This window comes from Poeciliopsis prolifica, unplaced genomic scaffold, assembly GCF_027474105.1.
Source record: "Poeciliopsis prolifica strain line A6 unplaced genomic scaffold, Auburn_PproV2 SCAFFOLD253, whole genome shotgun sequence".
Taxonomy (NCBI): domain Eukaryota; kingdom Metazoa; phylum Chordata; class Actinopteri; order Cyprinodontiformes; family Poeciliidae; genus Poeciliopsis; species Poeciliopsis prolifica.
This window is the reverse complement of record NW_026562628.1, coordinates 37,916-58,784: the sequence shown is the minus strand read 5'-3', so window position 1 is coordinate 58,784 and position 20,869 is coordinate 37,916. Positions and strand designations below refer to the sequence as shown.

The 20,869-nt window shown below is 39.6% G+C and overlaps 1 pseudogene; it reads right to left on the bottom strand.

Moving 5' to 3' along the window:
- LOC129357482 (oxysterol-binding protein-related protein 10-like) overlaps nucleotides 1–10,907 on the bottom strand; it is a 46,031-nt pseudogene extending 35,124 nt beyond the window's left edge.
- Between the last annotated feature and the right edge of the window lie 9,962 nt (nucleotides 10,908–20,869).

Genomic DNA, 20,869 nt, shown 5'->3' with positions numbered 1-20,869 from the left:
TGATTGAGTTATTTGCAGCAACAACAAATTTTACAAGGTAGCTTTCTGAGTGTATTGTGATTCTTTTGTTCCTTCACCTAGAATTAGCACCAGCAACCTGACAGCAGTGTGCGCCCAGAAGAGCCTGGTGTCTATACCGATTCTGCACAGAGACATACATCTCCTGCACCACACAACAGCACTTCATGCTAACAAATGTCCACCCACACAGTGCAGAATTAGCTACACTCAGGTCTGCATGCCACATGACACACACACACACTGCGTTTCCCTACATGCTGCCCTCTGAAACGTGACCAACATCTCTAATCCCTCCAAATGAACCTGGACTCATCTCCTTCACAGGTTTCCATAGTCAAATGCTGCAGGCACTTTTAGATATTAGCTGTTTTATAGCTTTAAATGCTAGACACCTGGGGACCAGCAGACTGTCCACATATGCTCCCTCTCCACTAATCTGTTTGGAAAAACATGAGCCTAATACTGCTGTGACGCGCGCCGTCATAAGAACGACATTTTAACAAGCAAGCTTAAGCTCTTTAAGATTCTAAGTGAAAAATAAAAAACATGGGATTAAAACACTACAGCGCCAAAGTACCGGGTGGATATGAAGGAAATAAAATCAGACAAAACAGACAAAGCAAATGTAAGGATCAGTGTTCACATTATTTCATTTTCTGAGGGCAGAAACTTATAAAACCAACCTCTTCGAAAAGCTCATTAAATCATACACTAACTGGGAACAATCGCTTCTTGGCTGAATTTCAAAAGCTAAAATCCCAGGCCGAATTATTACCAAATCTTTAAAATAAAGAAATGACTTAAACAGAACCTGCCTTGCAGCATGAAGTAGGCTAAAACATCACATACAGTGTGAATGCCCCTATAAAAATTCTCACAGCTTCCCATTTTAATAGTTCAAGAATCAAATATAATATAATATACATTAATACGCACAGAGGAAACCAGAGATGCTGACATTTATAGCATTTCTCGTCTCCTCTCTGTACAGTCAAAGCTTCAAGGAAAATAAATGGTGCTCCTGGATTGGCATGTCAAGTAGCATTGTGCCGAGCAGTTTCACATTTCAAAGTTTTCTTTCAAATATTTTACAAACGCTCTATGAAAAAGATCCGTCAATAGATGAGTTTCCTGCAAATAACGAGTCACAAATAGCGCAGCTGGATAAGCCATCCAAACATCTGGCATAAACTGGGGCAGACAGAGCGTCTGCATACCGTAGCATGAGTTTAACTAGTTAATTGCTGAAACATTTCTGCAGCATTGCATGGAGCATTGGTGCACGATGAGCAGTTAACTGGAGGTAATATTACTTACGCTGTACTACCAAATGATTAGAAATGTGAGCCTGGAACTCTATTTACTTCAAGCTGTGTATCTTTGTATGTCAAAGAAATGATTCATGCATATTCAATAGATTTCTTACAACTGGATTAGATAACTTTTAAAGCCACAGCACTAACAAAAAAGTAATAGTTTTAAAGGTTTGCTCTAGTATTACACACTGATCATTGTTATCAATTAGTTACATCTACTCAAGTCTTTTCTCTCATTTCAAACTGTTTTTTATGCCCTAAAAAAGGGTAAATTAATCTTCGTCCTTTACTCAACTCAGAGGTAAACTGGCGCTTCAGGGATTTTAAGAGATAATTTCTCCTGATGTGACTGCAGGTTCAGGTTCAGATGACAATTCCAGGAGGTTTGAGACACTGTTAGCTATTTGTATCCACAGAGTTATTCGTCTTGAGGCCACGCCACTGGCGCAGGTGGATGCACTAAAATAAATCTTTCCCATAAAGCCGGATGATCGCCTTCAGGCTCTTTGAAATAGAGACATGTCAGGTAGGATCACCGCAGAAGAGGAAATCCATCTGTTAAATCCCTTCTTTCGCCTTAAAATAACCACAGTCTGTCAGGTAAAACACAGTTATAGTTGCTCTTGAATGAATTTTCACAGAACATCAAACCATTTAAATATATTAGAGTCGTTTCATGTGCGTGGAATAGTTACCCAGGTATTCTGCACCAAGGTGCAGATCAGTACATCATCTCCCTGTCAGTCCTTAAAGGAAGGAGCAGCTTTTCCTGCTCTCCTCCCTCCACCTTTTTGTACCCTTCCCCGCTAACATACGCTGGCATCAAGCCCAGATCATATACAGCTTCATCAAGCTTCCTTCTCTTCCGCAGCACTGCTACAGTACATCGCCACAGTGGGACAAGCCGTTATTTCTGCGTGGGAAGGAAAGAACTAATTTTACTGCAAAAAATTTAAATAAAATAAAAATCACACAGAAGCTGCAGAACGGAAATCCTGCATAATTTATGTTAACTGTTCAGCAAAAACTTAACAGAAAAAAGGGCTTCATTCTGCAAAAAAAAAAAAAGTCCACAATGTTCAGATGTTTTATGTCTGGCTCAAAGCTACGTCCATGACCAGAGCAGGAATTTTAAATTAAAAAGTCTCACAGAACTTCTTCTAAAATCTCTGAGTGGCGTAAACTGGATGAGGCAGCGAGGGAGGGAAGCCATAAAGCCTGCATGAGTCACACTACAGTGATCTCCTCTGCTGCTCCAAAGAAATCCTCTGCTTAATTATCAGAGCTGCAGCAATGCCCAAACAACCACACATTCACTGGATACAGAAAGAAATATCTTCACAGTATGTTCTAAACAATTGTAAAAGCAACTTCAGTGTTTGTCTCTCCTAAAGCAGTTTTTTTTAAGTTAAAAGCAATTGTATTTTTTTAAATAGATACTTCATGTGAAAGTATACACACTGGGTTATATTAGGTTTCAATGGTTTTTGTGTGTTCTTTTTTTTTATATGATAATCCCAACACAAAAACTGGAAATAAAATACATAGAACAGGGTTTCCTCTAGAAAACTTGTAAGCCTACCATGTTTATGAGTTAAAAATGTTTAATGTTGACAAAAAAATTTAAAATATTACCAAGTAATTATGTCTTATTGGAAAACTTTCATAACAACCAAAATTCCAACTACAAAGTCTTAAAAAAAAGTCAAACAACAACAAAAAAAAAACCCATTAAATCAGTAAACAATGCTCAGCCTGGCGGGAGTGCAAATAAAGCCTGGTGACCTGCCAGGCTTATAATATACTAGAGGAAACCCTGGAAGAATATTATCAATATCTAAAAAGGAAACAAGTACAAGAAGTCTATCAGGAGACAACATAAAGACAGAATCAACAGTTTCATCCTCTGCAGTTGATGTTTTTCATGCATGCTACCCAAATATGCACCAGGCTTATTATCCAAGTTCTGACTAGATAGTAAATGCTTGATGGATTAAAACCTGCTCTCAAAAAAGAAATGTGTGTCTAATAGTTCAGAGCTGCTGATCATGAAAGAAAAAGGAATAAAACCTTTTAAGTCCTTTTGATACAAGGGAATAATCTGCTTTGTTTCGCAGTTCATTCAGCCTGAAGGTAATAGTTTAAAAGGAGTAGAGTGGATGCTTCAGATCAGCAAGAATACTTTACTTCATTCAGTAATTTCCATTTATACGTTTCCAAATGTTGCAAACAGTATTTTTCTCCACCTAATACACATTGAAACACTCTCCATATAAAAACACCTTCAGTACTTTAAAATCAACATCCATTTCACAACGTGTGATGCGTTGCAAGAAAAAAACAGAAGAAAGCACTAGGAAGATTTAAAGTTACTGTATATAATTTCTACACAAAATATGTTTTTTTTACATATTTGTTAAAACTGTCACTGTGTTGTAACAGTTCTGAGCTACTAATGGCATCTTCAGAAATGCATCACTCCCAAATAAACCGCAGTGATGTCAATCAATCGTATGTAGGTGCTGCTCAATGTGTTAAAACTTTTTATCTGCTGCCATCATAGTCATGCTAACTAGCCTTAGCATTGATAGCAGCCTTTGGTGTGGACCAGTTGTAGCATAGCGAGAGGCTGTGAGCAGCGCATACATGAGGTGTGAGTGTTAACCCCCTCCGCCTAACTCTGATTGGTTGTTTCAAACATACATCTAGAGATAAGGCAGAGGAGCAAAATTTATGTCACACATTTTCTCATATTTTTCTGTCATGACATTTTGACAGTTTTAACAATGCAAAAAACATTTTTATAAGTTTCATGATGCTGCTTTAAGATGGAAAGGGTTAAATATTGATGGTACCAGGTGCTCTCTGTGCAGTCTGACCAAGCCTGAGGTATTTTAATGAGTAAAATAAGCAGAGATGGTGCAGACATCGATCCATTAGGTGCCTATTTACAGCCGTCATTAGGCCAGGGTACAGTCTGTGCAGGTCACCAACACAGAGACACACAGGACAAAACACCAAGTATGAGCACAATCATAGCAATAACTTTGAGTGTTCAACTGATGAAAACATTTTTTTAGGACTTTGGAAGGAAGCAGGAGTACCAGGAGGGAACCCACACATGCACAAGGAGAACGTTGCAGAAACGCCCCAAACGTGAAAGCAAATTTGAATAGAAATTGCTTTATTACTTTTTGATTTTGAATTTGTGTTGGCCCATCTTATAAGATCCACATTAACTAAATGTGAACGCTTCAAATGGATTAAACATCTTTGATGGGAACAAATCACTAAATAATGTTAGCAAATATTATAGTAAGAAGTCTGTTGTGGGATATTCAGAAACATTTTAATCAATCTTTGCCGTTTTCTTTTGAACTGGCTTTTTAAGTGGGGTTAACTCTCATCGCTGCCTCCGTCTGCAGGCCGACAGCCGCCCTCTTCACCCACCTTGGCGTCGCAGAGGGACAATAATTCCTCCTGAAAGCAGCCCAGCTGTCTCTGACACAGCAGAGCAGCCACAGCCGTAATCAGGGCAAACTCAGCAGGTTGAGGTCAAACAGTGGAATGAATGAGGCGGAGAAGAAGGCCAACTCAACTTTCACTTTAAAAATCTAGGCCTTTTATTTTCTGAAAAATAATTCAGTGAATTGTTTGTGCAGAAAACAGCCTGAAACGAAGAAACGGATGGAATTGATCATTTTGACTTACAAATAAAAAAAACTGTAGCGCAAGCTGAGATAAAAATGTGCTAATCTGCATATTGAGTAGATTATGTAGTGACAATGTCATTTTGAGAATTTAATATGAATTTGAATTTATATTATGCTTGAGTTACATTGAATATGTAGAGACTATTGGGCATAAATATACCACTGATTTTTTGTTTTGTTTGTTTGTTTGTAAACACAACCTACATCCAAATGTGGAATTTATATAAAACATGGTAGTGGCTCTGTTATGCTCTGGGCTTGCAATTCCAAGCACCCTGCAGACCTTGTTAGAGTACATAGCACACTAGAAAACAGGTGATTTAACTTGTAATGAAAGTCCTTGAAAATTCAATTTAAGTCCATAAGGAAACAGTTTTGGTTTTAACTCAGAAATTAAAGTTCATGAAGTTGATTTAACAACAAGAGACAAATTGTCTAAACATTGTTTTTAAGTTCATTAATCTTGAATTGTGAGTTTTAACTTAATGCTGCAATTTAAACCAAATAATTATTTCACAATGTGCAAGAAAAAAACACCTAGTCAAAGACCAATATTTCTCTATTATTTTCACTCACATAATCATTTATTTGTTTTACTTTAGAATAATTTAAATTCTTATTTCAAATTGCATAAACAAATTTTCTGATTTGATGATTTTAATGAATTCGGCTCAGAAACATTTAGTGTGAACAGGACATTATCCTCAAGCTTTAAAATAAACATTATTAATAAAACACATGAGTCAGATCAATGCAACTTATTTCCATCTCAGGAAACAGAAACATGCCGCTAAGCATTGTGGGAAATAGTTCCCACTCCTGTCGTTTTCTTCTTTCAGTTTTTTAAGTGTTAACCTAAAAACTCTTGTTTATTAAACTAATGCAGGTTTGACAAAATTTATCAAAAGTTAACACAATGTATTACTGTTTATATTTCACAAACTCACACATTTAGGCTCAAAATCTAAAACTCGGCAAATAATAACTTCTACAAGTTTGAAAACTTATTCAGCTGTCGTCTGGCTAAAACATTTCTGTTTAAAGTCTTCAACAATATTAATGTCACACCATTTCTGCAGTTTAAACTCCTTTTTAAAATCTAGTTCACATGCACATTAGTCCGGTTGCTAGCAAGTTATTTGTTGCAAATTGCCAGTCAACTCTATGGAGTAGCAAAAAAATGCATCTTTTGTTCTGCTGGTGGAGAAAACTGCAGAAAACTACAAAAATGCTCTCTTACATGCTTGTTTGCTGTGCAGCAAAAAGCTCTGAGGGTTTGTATAAATTGCTGCAAGAACACAAAACCAATATTTTGCAGAATAAACCAGATTAACTCAAACTAAATTTATCTTGTGGCTTTTATGCATTTCTGTACAGGTAAAACAGCTCTGTGTCCCTCTATTTAAAAGAAAAATAACACATTTTAACACTTTGTATTGGACAGTTTTAATGTACTTCTAAAAAAAAAAACACCTCTGGTATTTTAAATACATTAGAGTTAGCATTTTGTTGTTTTTAGCATGAACAAAACCTCCTTGGTGAGTTTGTGGTGACTCATTATCGTGGTGGCAACATATCTGGGTACTAGCTGCTCCTTGCAGGAGCTTGGAGCAGCAGTGGTAACTTATCCTTCACAGTGCACACCGACCAGGTTTGTATCATTAGAAGTTGAAGCAAGACTGGCGTCCCACCATGATTACAATCTAATCATGTTCCCTGTCGCTGGCAGCTCTCGCCCACCAAAGGCTGCGGTCTGCATGGGGTCCAGCCGCTACTCTGGCTCCAACATAAAAGCGTCTCACCAAGAAGCAAAAACTAACAATTCACCAGCTCCAGATAAAAAAATGGGGGTTTATCCAAAAATACTGTCACCCAAAACAAAGTAGAGCTAAATTTTTAAGAGAATAGACCTTTTTCACGGCAACCGGAAGCTGTCCAAGATGACACAGACATTTGGAGAGAACTTCAGAAATTTCTGAGGCATACTGGCTTTTACCTTCTCACGACTAATCCACAGGTTGATGGAAGAGAACACAATGAAGAGGTAGTTGGCCCAGTTGGAAAAGAAAAGGCTGAATTACTGGATTATTCCTGTAGCTGTGCAGCTGGTAAAGGTTTTTGCAATCATGTAGTTGCATTTCTTTACCAGACTGCACACTACTGCCAACTCCAGCTGCCAACTGTTCCTCCTGCACAAGTGATTTACAAAGATGGCACAGACCAAGAACACAGGTAAGAAAAATAGAGTGGTACACATTGTCCTATGGGATGTGATATATAAATATACTAGATATACTAAATTATATACATTGCATGTCCTGTCATACACATATGATCTTAGAATAACAGTACTATAGTTATGTACACAATTTATTCCTCCTTTGATTGTGTCGCACTGCCATTTACGTTCCTTTCCCACCTGTATTTTATAATCGCCTTATAAAATTTGTTGTAATCTCAATATTACTTGTATCAAATATAATTTCTCTCATTGTTTGGAATATTTCTTTTTTGTAGGCAGTGAAAAAAAAAACAGGCTCAACCGCTATCAATTAATTTATTTTCAAGTTGGGTGAAAATCTAAACTGTGCCAAATCAGTCCCATTATGACCTAACAAATTTCTCACTCATCCATTTATTTGTTCTTTAGTTTGACATCTTTCTGTGTATTTCTTGTAAGGAGACATCCTGAACCTGTCAGCAACATGGTGGTGCGGAAGCTCAAAACTATGGGGAAAAGATATCTGCACTCCACACTTTACAGAGCTTACACAGGTATAACGTTTGGTTTATGTTTTTACACGTATGTTTCCTTTGTCAAAATTTATTATGATTATGTCACTGATGTTTGTAGGACCACTTCCAGATCCCGACATTCTGGCATCAGGAGAAAAACTACGCCAGCTGGAGTCCCAACCACTTATCGCTCTTGTCCTAGATGATCTTTCACATTTGGAGCTGGTTCCATCCAAATTTGGATCTGTGCCACAGAGTTATGTCTTATCAGTGCCCACCTGAACAGTCCTCTGGTAGCATCATTCTGCACCACATGGCTCCAGACTTCCCTTCTCTTCCTTTGATGCTGCATAGTCTTCCAAATATGTGCTTTGTTTCCACACTTGGTCAACTTATGCATCTTCATTCTCTGCAAGTGTCACTGGAAATGTCTTATGAAATAGAAGCCAGAACAAGAGAGTTACATCTTCAACGACCAAGACTTACTGCTGGCCGTTTCCGTGATGCTTGCAGAGGAAGTGCAGAGGAGGAGTCTGCTGCCACAGCACTGGCATCTCGGATGATTAGGGGCTCCACCAGACAAACTGCCGCCATGAAGCGTGGTCTGCAGGTGGAGTGTGAGGTGCTGGCAAACTATGCTGAGATGTTGAGGGTCAATGTGCTTCCTGTGGGATTCATTGTTCGCCCTGACGCATCATATCTTGGTGCAACTCCAGATGGTAAGGTGTACGACCAGTCAGAATCACCCCCGTTTGGACTGGTTGAGGTAAAAAGCAGCATGAAGAATGATGCACCTCAGGTTGCTCACCTCAACAGTCACTCAGTCACTGTTGTTTTGTTTATGGGAAAGGCCTGCCGTTACTTATTTTCTATCTGTCTCTAAGGAACCCATTATTACATCTTGATGCTTCTGCTCTTGCTTGTAAATGTAGAAATATAAACTGAAGGCTAAAGTCCTGACCATCAAAACCTGTGGAAAATAAATGTAAAGCCTGCAGCAGGCAGGAAGTGAGATTAACAGCACGTATGTGGATGAAGCAGAGGTGAAGAAAGTCTGACCTTTACGTCCTTTATCACTTCTACACTTGTCTTCTCTGACCATCATACAGGCAATTATAGTAATAGTTTTACTTTCAAAAACTTTGTAAACTAGCAAGTTTAAGCAAAATTTAAACAGATTAACAGCGTTAAAGGTGGTCGTAACTAAAAGCAAAGTCTTCAGCTGTTGTTACTGTTTCCCATCTTGCCACAATGTTATGTTAGTCTCAACATGAGAAAACAAATGGGTTAATATTTAAGGAGTTGGTGGAAATGACATTTCAAGGTTTTCTCAAGTGTTTAGAAAATCAATCGCAGAATTAATCAGAAAGTAACTCATATCTTTTCCTTTACTGTTGTGTCTTTCTACACCATCAAAACCAAAGACTGGAGTTGTTTTCTGACGACTACAGCTATACTGAGCAAAATGTGGAAATTTGACACCACTGATTGCAGCTGGTGTGAGCAAAAAGAGGGAGATGTAGCCATGGAATCATAAAACTATTATGCCTATTGGTACATGACTTTACAATGTATATATTTTTAGACACAAAAATAATAGGTGAACAAATCTGGAATATAATTTCTCATGCATTCATACTCTGCATGGTAAAACCGACTGAGATGTCACAATGGGAAGAAAAGAAAAGCGTAAGGAAAATCCGGGATGACCTTCGTCAGCATAACCCCACAATATTTAGTAACAGTGTTGTAACGACACTTTCTTAGAATCATCCTGGTCTAATTTTTACACCAACGAACCAAACATGGAACTAGTTATTGTTTAAGAGAAGAAACAAAACTTACTGTTCACTGACAATGAAACTGATGGTGGAAGCACAGAAACCTCTCACATGTCAGACCTTCAGTAAACATCAAATATTCTATCTACTCTGTCAGGAAAACATAAGTGAAGAAATAAAACTTAAGTCTCCGACTTGCTTTCACACTCAAACAGTTCAAGGTCACAGAGCGAACAACTTCTTACATTACTGAAAACACAGGTTACTGGTTCCTGTTTTAAAAGTTAAACTGCAACAGACTTGATAACACTTTATGACTAACAGAAACTGCGGCTATAAAATATTTGAGCAAAGTCATTATTGTTAGTTATGTAATTTGCTGGACAGTTTTGCAATTAGTCCATCTTTGTTGGAGAGGATTTTTATCTAAAGATAGAACAGAAATTTAAGAGAAATCAAACTTAGTGTTTAGGACTTTTTATAGGAAATGAACTTTGCTGCTTTAGTCTTCAAGCCTAATTTGTTTTCATTGTTATTCTGACACAGAAATGATGTTTGTTTTTTCAGATTGAGGAATGACAGTCCTTTAGAAATGGTTGTGTGTTTTCTAGCTGCCTGTAAAAGCCTGGGCTCTCCTCTAAAGCCCTCCTCCATATCACAGTGACGTGGTGGGCAAAAGTGCAACGTGGACGGAGCAAATAACAACACGAAGCAAGAACCGAGAGTGGCCAGGGTCCACCTCCGCCCCCAGGTTCATCCTACCTGTTCTGCCAGCCTTGGATCAGGTTGGTGTATTTGCTCAGGACTCCTTCCAGCTGCCTCCTGCGCGCATGCAGCTGCTGCAGCTGCTGCTGCTGCTGCTGCAGACTCACGCCGCTGCCCTGCACCGTCCCCCGGCCGCCTCCAGCTCCAGCCGAGCCTCCCAGAGAACCGGAACCGGGGCTGTGCGAGCCGCTCCGACTTGCGGGCTTCCTGGGCGACGACGCGGAGTTGGTTCTGTTGGTCCCGGGACTGCAGAGCGTCTTTTCCATCCTGGCTTTCGGGACCACAGAAAAGCTTAGCGGAGGAGGAAGAGGAGTAGGGGGAAGATGGGGATGGAGCCGACGCAGCGGGCTGTAGTGGAGGAATTTCAGCAGAGCATGTGGTGAACAGAGCGACGAGTGTCCGCTGAGCTGAAGCAGGGGCGGCGGATGTTCATCAGCTGCTCGACGCGTCCCTCCATGCGACGGGAAGCTGACATAATCCTCGGCGCGTTGAAGCCGTCGCTCTCTCCTCTGCTGCAATGTGCGCTGTGCCAACGCGTTTCTGCTCCAGCGTTTTTCCTGCTGGGAAGGAGAGCAGCGCGCAGACACTCCCACTCCACACTGAGGTCCGGCCCCCGGATGTTGCAATGCAAAAAAAAAAAAAAAAAAAAAACAGAAAAAAAGGCAGGAAAACCCTGAGATGAGTCACGTTTCGCAGCGAAACTCAGCAGTGTGTTGTCACAGCTGCAAATTGCACTATGATGCATGTTAGATATCAATCCTATCGAGAAGAAAACCGAATTAAATGTACTTTACCTAATAAAGGTTGATTTTTATTTTCATGAAAATAATCATGAACCCTCTCAGAAACACATGCACAGATGTAAAAGTAGGATATTGTGAAAAATGTCAGTTGAATTTGTCACTTATTTCAAAACTAAAACTTTTTTAGTTTTAGTTTTTAGTATGCACAGAAGAAATATTTCCATCCTTTTTTATTGCAGTTTTTATCATGCCTTCAGAGCAGGTAAAAATCAACAAGACACAGACACACCAGTACTTAAAAAATAAGTGTGTGTGTGTGTGTGTGTGTGTGTGTGTGTGTGTGTGTGTATATATATATATATATATATATATATATATATATATATATATATATACAGCTGACTGGATAGCTCAATACATAAGGCATCAGTATATCACCCGAGAGGGCAGGGTTCGAATCCAGTCTGGGTCCTTAGGCAAGACCCTTCAAGCTACTGCCTACCTCATACCATGAGAGATACTAAGTTGCATAACATGCCGGCTCAGACGTCGCCCGGCCAAACAAGGTCTGCGTCAGGTGTTGGGGAACCAGAGCACCCTTGATGACAAATGGGCTACTGGAACAAGACGGAAATGGGCGAGAGATGAAAATGTGGATCTGTTGGAATGCTACTACTCAAGTAACCCTAGTGAGAGAGGTTACATGCAAAGACTGGGGAAGGAATGGTTACTTCGACATCCCCAGTCAACACTAAGCGCTAAACAACTAGTAGCTCAGTGTTCCAACATCCGCAAACGGCAACTGCTATCACAACTTGAGATTGACGAGATACAACACAAATGCTACGGCAAAAGGGAGGAACCCGGATGTCAGGACTGTGGGGACTTAACTACAAGTCCCCACCCAGTGAGGGGATACACGGCCCCAATGAGCGAAACAGAGCTGAACGAGACAGCTGCTGACCTGAGAGAGAGAATCATGACCCGGCGCCAATTACAACGGCTGAGTGAAGTACCATCTGAAAGTCTCATTGAGAATGTGAATGCAGCATTGAGAACGATCCCTACCAACACCATAACAGAAACCAATGAGCTGATCTACAACTCAGCATCAGTGATCCTTGAGATACTTGGCTATAAGAGCAACCATGAGACCCAATACCCACCATGGAAAAGACGGTTAGAGGCTAAAATCAAGGTAACAAGGAGGGAAGTGAGCCAACTGTCAGAGCTCCACAAGGGTGCAATGAAAAGACCAGTACCCAGAAAGTACAGGCAGATGCCCATACCTGAAGCACTCGAGACTGCCAAACAGAGGCTCCAAGCCTTGTCCAGCCGCCTAAAGAGATACACAAGGGAGAATGAATCCAGAAGGATTAACCGGCTCTTCTCCACTCAACCAGCTAAGGTGTACTCTCAATGGCAGGGTAACAATAACAACAGAGCAGACCCACCAAGGCTGGAGACGGAACAATACTGGAAAGGCATATGGGAAAGGGAGGCGTCCCACAACAGCAATGCACAGTGGCTGATCTCTCTACGAGAGGACCACAGCAACCTCCCTGAGCAAGCCCCGGTAACCATCACTGTGACAGATGTCCAAGAAAGAGTCTCAGGTATGAAAAACTGGACAGCACCAGGGCCTGACATGATCCATGCCTACTGGCTAAAGAAACTCACTGCTCTCCATGAGCGAATGGCAGCCCAAATGAACCAGCTGCTACAAAGTGGGACTCACCCTGAATGGTTAACTGAAGGGCGGACAATCCTAATCCAGAAGGATCCATCAAAGGGTCCAGTCCCACCCAACTACCGACCAATAACCTGCCTCTCCACAACCTGGAAGCTCATGTCAGGCATCATAGCGGCCAAGATAAGCAAACACATGGATAAACACATGAGCACGGCACAGAAGGGTATCGGTGTAAATAGCAGAGGAGCCAAACACCAACTCCTCGTAGACCGCACAGTTGCCCGAGACTGCAAAACCCGACATACCAACCTGTGCATGGCTTGGATTGATTACAAGAAAGCCTATGACTCAATGCCGCATACTTGGATCATTGAATGCTTAGAGATGTATAACATCAACAGGACTCTGAGAGCCTTCATTGCAAACTCAATGAGGCTGTGGAAAACCACCCTTGAAGCCAACTGCAAACCACTTGCACAAGTGTCCATCAAATGTGGCATATACCAAGGAGATGCTCTGTCCCCGCTACTGTTCTGCATAGGCCTGAACCCCCTCAGCCAAGTTATCAACAAGACTGGCTACGGATACAGACTCAAAAATGGGGCCAATATCAGTCACCTACTCTACATGGATGACATCAAGCTGTACGCCAAGTGTGAGCGAGACATCGACTCACTGATCCACACCACCAGGATCTACAGCACTGACATTGGGATGTCATTCGGACTAGAGAAATGTGGTCGGCTGGTCACAAAGAGGGGAAGGTCATCCACACAGAAGGGTCTCACTCCCAGAAGGAACAATAGCAGACATAGAGGACAGTTACAAGTACCTAGGTATACCACAAGCAAATGGCAACCTCGATGAGGTCACAAGGAAAGGAGCCACAGCTAAATACCTCCAACGAATAAGGCAAGTCCTGAGAAGCCAGCTCAATGGCAAGAACAAAATCCGTGCGATAAACAGCTATGCCTTGCCAGTAATCAGATACCCTGCTGGAATAATTAGCTGGCCAAAGGAGGAGATAAAAGCCACAGATATTAAGACTAGAAAGCTACTAACCATGCATGGAGGGTTCCATCCCAAATCCAGCACCCTGAGACTGTACACGAGCCGCAAGGACGGAGGCAGAGGACTAGTGAGTGTGAGAACCACTGTCCAGGACGAAACAACTAAGATCCATAAATACATCAGGGACAAAGCCTCAACAGACAATGTGCTCAGTGAATGTCTCAGACAACAGGGAACGGAGGTTGAGGTGCCAGAGATACCATCATGGGAGGACAAACCCCTACATGGGATGTACCACCAGCAAATAACCCAAGTGGCTGATATCAGTAAATCCTACCAATGGCTGGAAAAAGCTGGACTCAAGGACAGCACAGAGGCCCTCATCCTGGCAGCCCAGGAACAGGCCCTAAACACCAGAGCAATAGAGGCCCAGATCTACCACACCAGACAAGACCCAAGGTGTAGGTTGTGCAAGGAGGCCCCTGAGACAGTCCAGCACATCACAGCAGGGTGCAAGATACTGGCAGGGAAAGCGTACATGGAGCGACATAACCAAGTGGCAGGCATAGTGTACAGAAACATCTGTGCAGAATATGGACTGGAAACCCCGAGATCAAAGTGGGAAACACCCCCAAAGGTGGTGGAGAACGCCAGAGCTAAGATCCTGTGGGACTTCCAGATCCAGACAGACAAAATGGTAATGGCGAACCAACCAGACATTGTCGTAGTGGATAAACATCAGAGGAAAGCCGTTGTGGTAGATGTAGCAATACCAAGTGATTGCAACATCAGGAAAAAGGAGCACGAGAAACTAGAGAAATACCAGGGCCTCAGGGAGGAACTGGAGAGGGCCTGGAAGGTGAAGACCACAGTGGTGCCTGTGGTCATCGGGGCCCTCGGGGCAGTAACCCCCAAACTGGAGCAGTGGCTACAACAGATCCCAGGAACAACATCAGACATCTCAGTCCAGAAATGTGCAGTCCTTGGCACAGCCAAGATACTGCGCAGAACCCTCAAGCTCCCAGGCCTCTGGTAGAGGACCCGAGCTCAGAGGATAAGAACCACCCGCGGTGGGTGAGAAGGGAATTTTTTTTTTATATATATATATATATATATATATATATATATATATATTTCTCATTTTAGTATTTAAAATATCAACATTTCCATAATTATAGTTTGATCTTTCTTATGTCATTGTCAAATATTAAATGATTGATGTTTTGATCAGTTATACTTGAGTATTTTTCATGGACTGCTACTTTTTACTTGTACTTGAGTAAAAAAAGGTTGAAGTACTGCTACTCTTCCTTGAGTATGATTGTTGGGTACTCTGTCCACCTATGCATGGGCTACAGATAAAAAAAAACTCAAATTTCAGTGTCTCTGAAAAGTAGAATACTTGAAAAGATGTCAGTACTTTGTCTTGACATCTTTGTGTCAAGACAAAGATGGGTCTTTATTTGGCCTTGACAGTAATAATTTTGTTGAACCCATTTCCTGAGTTATGATCATTATACATCTGTCTCACTTGAAAGTCATGTTTTCTTGTCTTTCCAATCTTCAAGTTTGGCTAAAACATGGAATTTCTTCCCATTAATCCTACAAATACCACCTTACAGGTTGGATTTTTCAAAATTTTACATTGTGATTCTAAGACACTGCAGTAATGAATTAATTTCCCCTGCATCAATGAAACTCTAAAAGCCTCATCCTCCAGGTACCAAGCTGCGCTCGTCCCCCTTGGCACAATCATGGCCATGACAACCGGAATAAAAAGGTCGTGCTAATGAGAGCCGGACAGAGAAACATCGCAGGCTCCTGGAAAACTGCAGGCATTGTGTTGAGAAATCGAAGGCATCGCTAATGAAGCTCTGCAGGACTCTTAGATAGACAGATAGATTCTGCTGTGCATCGGCTGACGCAGTCACAGAGATCAATAAAACTGAGTAAAAATGAAAAAAAACCACACACATCTCTCCAGGCAACACAGAGTCAGTGGTTGTTAAAAGCTTGTGGCTGGAGTCAGCTGCATTTAATCAGACGAGCACATTGTCCAGTGGTATGTTAAAAGTTTTCACTATTACACAAGCACATATTTCCTGAAAACCTTTTCAATCCTAGTTTCTTTTTTGGTTTCTGTAGCCTTTCAGTTTCTGAGGTCATCAAAGATTATTATTCATGTTTCTCCACACCGTCTGGATGTCAGCATCTTTCCTTCTAGAAAGTCTCTTTTCCTCATATTTAGTTAAAATATCACTTTGCACATGCTCTGCTACCTTCATAAAATAACGCTTAAAAATCTTTCTCAGCACTGAAAGCCAAGCTATTTCCACCAGAGTGTGCCAGCTCAAGATCGTAAGTTAATTTATAAATTCTTATAACTAGGGGTTATAAGAAGGGGTTATAACTCTTATTAACTAGGGGTGCACCAATTTATCAACCAGCCGATTTCCTTAATTCTGAGATATTGTGATCGGATGATATTTACATATGAAGCTGATCTCATTTAGATCTTTTCTACTAGTGACTTTCTAGTTATATTTAGTGACGTTTCAGACAAAAAATTGGTATCGGCCTAAATCGGAATCAGCGGCTGAGGCTCTTTAAAGATCAATAATCGGCTGTAGTTGGTGCAACCCAAACTTTAACATGTAGCCTGTTACTGCACCAAAATGCTTTACATTAATCACAAGATAAGACTCATAGCAATAAAACATGGCAACTGAAACACATAAGATGGAACTGAGGCTAAAATTATAAACAGCTTCAAATAGGAGTCAGTTTTAACCTTCAGTTGTGAGAAAGTTGAAGCTGAAGGAGGATCACAGTGAGTCCAAACAGATGAGCAGGTGGACAACAGATGTCCTCCCAATCTGATGAACCCAAAAGACTTTTGGGAGACAGCGGAGACATTCATCGACATGTAGAGATGTTCATAGACGTAAACCAAAAACCCAAAAGATCCAAATGTGTTTCTTCAAAGTTCTGGTGCAAAACATACGCAACCAATTTACTCTAACCTTTTTTGCTGTTTACATTTTTCTCTAAATAGATTAGATACAATTGCATGTTTTTCGGTTGAATTATGCAGGAAAGTTGCATGAAAAGCTTTTAAATCATTTTTGGTTGTCATATTTGTTTTACATTTCAACAGGAATGTGTGGAGATTTATTCCATTTCACTGGATTTGGACACATAGTGTTCAAGCATTTTGGGTTTTTCCACAATAAACCAAACTAAATGAAGGAATATAACTTGTTCAATCGTTTCTGCCCATATTACTTTCTCTATTACTAGGCTAAATGCTAATTTAGCTGGGCTAACTGGTTTTAAACATAAGGACCATGTGTGAAAAAACTGACTCCAGAGTCAAAACTTCTACATCTTAAAGCCAAAAGAAAGAAGTCAAAGCCATAAAATGCAGAGAATTTACTGGAGAAGAAAGTTTTGGCAAGAATTCAATATTTCAGACAGATTTCTGTGAGCTTATTAATCTCCTCCCAGCTGCAAGAACATCCTGGGTCATTAAATAAAGGACATCCTTAGACTTAACAGCAACTGAACTAGTTTTAGATGTATTTTTACATGTATAGAGCTTCCTGCTGAACAGATATCTGCACAAAGTGAGCATTCAAGCTTACTTTACTGCCAACCTGATGCTTGGTTTTCCAAAACATGTTCAGAGTTAACTGCAATGAGGCTCCGTGTTTGTGTTTAAAGACCTACAAAAACTGAGCAGCAAATACTTTGCAATAAAATGTCTTTACATGTTTCCAATGCACTTGAGTAAAGCCACGAGAAACTGTTTTCTGTTAAATTATCTCTCTATTCTTGTCTCCTCATCTTTATCCTCCCACCTAATCATTTTTTAACCTTCATTTTCTCTGCCATCCATAATGTTAAATATTTAAGTCGAGTTTCTTTTTAAAACAGCCGCGGTGTCCTCATCATGAATTTGCCGAAAAGGAACATGCTGATCTCAGTTTGTCCTGGAAGCAGACCTCTAAAACATGAATGAGTTCATTCCCCAGCTCTTTGACTCAGTATGGGTCCAATCGCCTCCTGCTTCAGATTTACGCTGGCTGAGGCCGAACCCTCATCTTCCTCCCCCGCCTGCAGCTCTGCAGCGATTATAGCAGATCCAACATGGACGTTCAGGTGGCGTCTCTTGAATTTCATTTTCTCGCAGTTTCTCTTTTGACTCCACATATAATTTATTTATTGTAATATTCAATAAATTAGAATATGCATCTTAATTAGATGCTTTTCTGAGATAAGTTCTTTTAAAAAATAATCTTTAGGCAGTAAATGTGACGATGCTTGGACATTTGAGTTTTTCACATTTTTATTATGTTTGTATAGGATTATAGAATTTGCCATAATAACTAAATCTGTTGTTTTTGGTTTCTTAGTTTATTATTGTGTTTGGATTTATTTCTCTTAGATCAGTACTTTTTGTTGCACTGCAAAAACACAAACTTTGACCATTTTATGTGTAGTGTATAAATATCTTACTTGGGAAAAGATCACACTAACTTATCAGTAACTTTTCATTGAGATATAGTAGCTTGTTTTAGGTAATTTCTTAATATAGATTTTTAAAAAGAATTAAATCTACTAGAATTAAATACACTTATAATATGCGTTTGTCCCATGTTTTAGGTCAACAAATACTCTTTTTTATCGATATTAAGGGATTGTTTACTTAAAGCAAGCTCCTATTTATTGCTGAAGTAACTTGTAGCTTAGTTTTGTTTTATTTCAATTGTACTAAGCTATTTGTGCTAGAAACTAAACAAAAATACTTGGTGATATTTTGTGTTTTTTCAGTGTAATTCCTCCCTGCTTTGTTTCTAACTCCATATTGGAGTGTAAGAGTAAAAAAAATAAAAAAATAGTTTCACAAAATATGTGAAAACCTTTACTGATTATGCACTACCACTCGTTAGTCTATTACATAAATTATGGTGTGAGGTTCAAGGCGTGTTTAATAGCTTAAGGCAGTGGAACAGGTATTCTAAGTGTTAACAGAGGAAAGGAAAGACTTTGGTTTAACGATGAACATCTCCTCGCTCTGATGCCTTCATTTTCCCATCATGCTTCACCTTCCTTCGCCTCAAAGCCTGAAAAGTGTGACGAAGAGTTGTGTTAATTGATTAAATCTGTCAGAAGTCTCGTTGTAAATCCACACACGTTCCTGAAAAGGTCATTCGGAGAACTTCCGGAGAAGAAGAAGAAGAGAAGGAGGATTTGTCCTGAAGCCGCTGTCAGAAATTGAATAAGCACTGTTGTATGTTATCTGGAGCTTATCAGCTCTTGGCTGTGTAAGCTTGTCTGTCCTGTTTTCAGCTTCACTGCCAATCATTTTGTGTGCAGAAACACGTAATCAGGGAGAGGCCAAAACAAACCTGGACAATAATTCACAAAGAAACACACTTTAGCCCTGGACTGTTTCTGTGTCCTATTAAAAAATGCAGGAGTAGATTAACATGTTACTCCTGATTGTTCCAGACGACTGTGGAGTTGATTGTTTGTTTTGATAACATTTTATCTGCTCTTTGGCAGCTCTGAAGCCCACTCGAGCTTATCTCATGTGTAAATAAGCTCAGGGTCTGTTTCACTGTGTTTTCACACCCAGGCGATCTCAACGTTGTGATTACAGGTCAAGCAGGGCACGGCTCCGTCTGAGCGTTCAACGTTTACAGGAAAGGTGTAATGTGGTCTCAGTACATGCTGTCATGTTTGACGAAGACCAGAAACCTCGTCTGTAAACATCGCATAGAGCCATTGACCCAGTTTGCTGACGAGGTCAATTCATTCTCTGTGTTTGTCTTTGTTTATGCTGCCCATTTAGGACCTTTTCTAACAGATTTAGTGGCTTTCTGAAGGCCAGAGGACCTGTAATAAAAGCAGACTTAATGCAGCTGGTTTATGGTAAAGGTTTAGACACATAGTGTTGATTAAATTTAGGTGAAGTTTAGGGTTTGGAATAAAGCATCAATGAATAGAAGTCAATACAAAGTAATAAAATGGGTCAGTTACAAACTTGTATTGTGTGTGTGTGTATATATCATACAGATTACACAAACACAGACACACGTATATATATATAAAATGCAGAGAATTTACTGGAGAAGAAAGTTTTGGCAAGAATTCAACATTTCAGACAGATTTCTGTGAGCTTATTAATCTCCTCCCAGCTGCAAGAACATCCTGGGTCATTAAATAAAGGACATCCTTAGACTTAACAGCAACTGAACTAGTTTTAGATGTATTTTCACATGTATAGAGCTTCCTGCTGATATATATATATATATATATATATATATATATATATATATATATATATATATATATATATATATATATATATATATATATATATATGTATATATATATATATACATATATATATATATATATTATATATATATATATATATATATATATATACATATAGCCTACATATTAATTTCATATTTATACATACAGTGAACTATCGCGGTTGACCTTTCATCGCGCATTGTGTTCTGCATTCTGATTGGCTAAACAGTCTCTCCGCTTCTTCTCTATCTGTGTCAATGTGTCGTTTTTTCTCAATATTTCGGACGACATACTATAGTATGTCGTTTTTTTCAATTTTTCGACGACATAGTATAATATGTCGTTTTTTTCAATTTTTCGAACGACATACAATAGTATGTCGTTTTTTTTTTATTTTTCGGACGACATACTATAGTATGTCATTTTTTTCAATTTTTCGACCACATACTTAGTATGTCGTTTTTTTCAATATTTCGGACGACATACTATAGTATGTTGTTTTTTTCAATTTTTCGGACGACACAGTCGTCCGAAAAATTGACGACTATAGTATGTCATTTTTTTCAATTTTTGAAAAAAATGACATTGACGACTATAGTCGTCAATAGTAATTGACGACTATAGTTTGTCATTTTTTTCAATTTTTTGACCACATACTATAGTATGTCGTTTTTTTCAATTTTCAATTTTTCGGACGACATATGTCGTTTTTTTTCCATTTTTCGACCACATACTATATATAGTCTGTGTTTGTCTTTGTTTA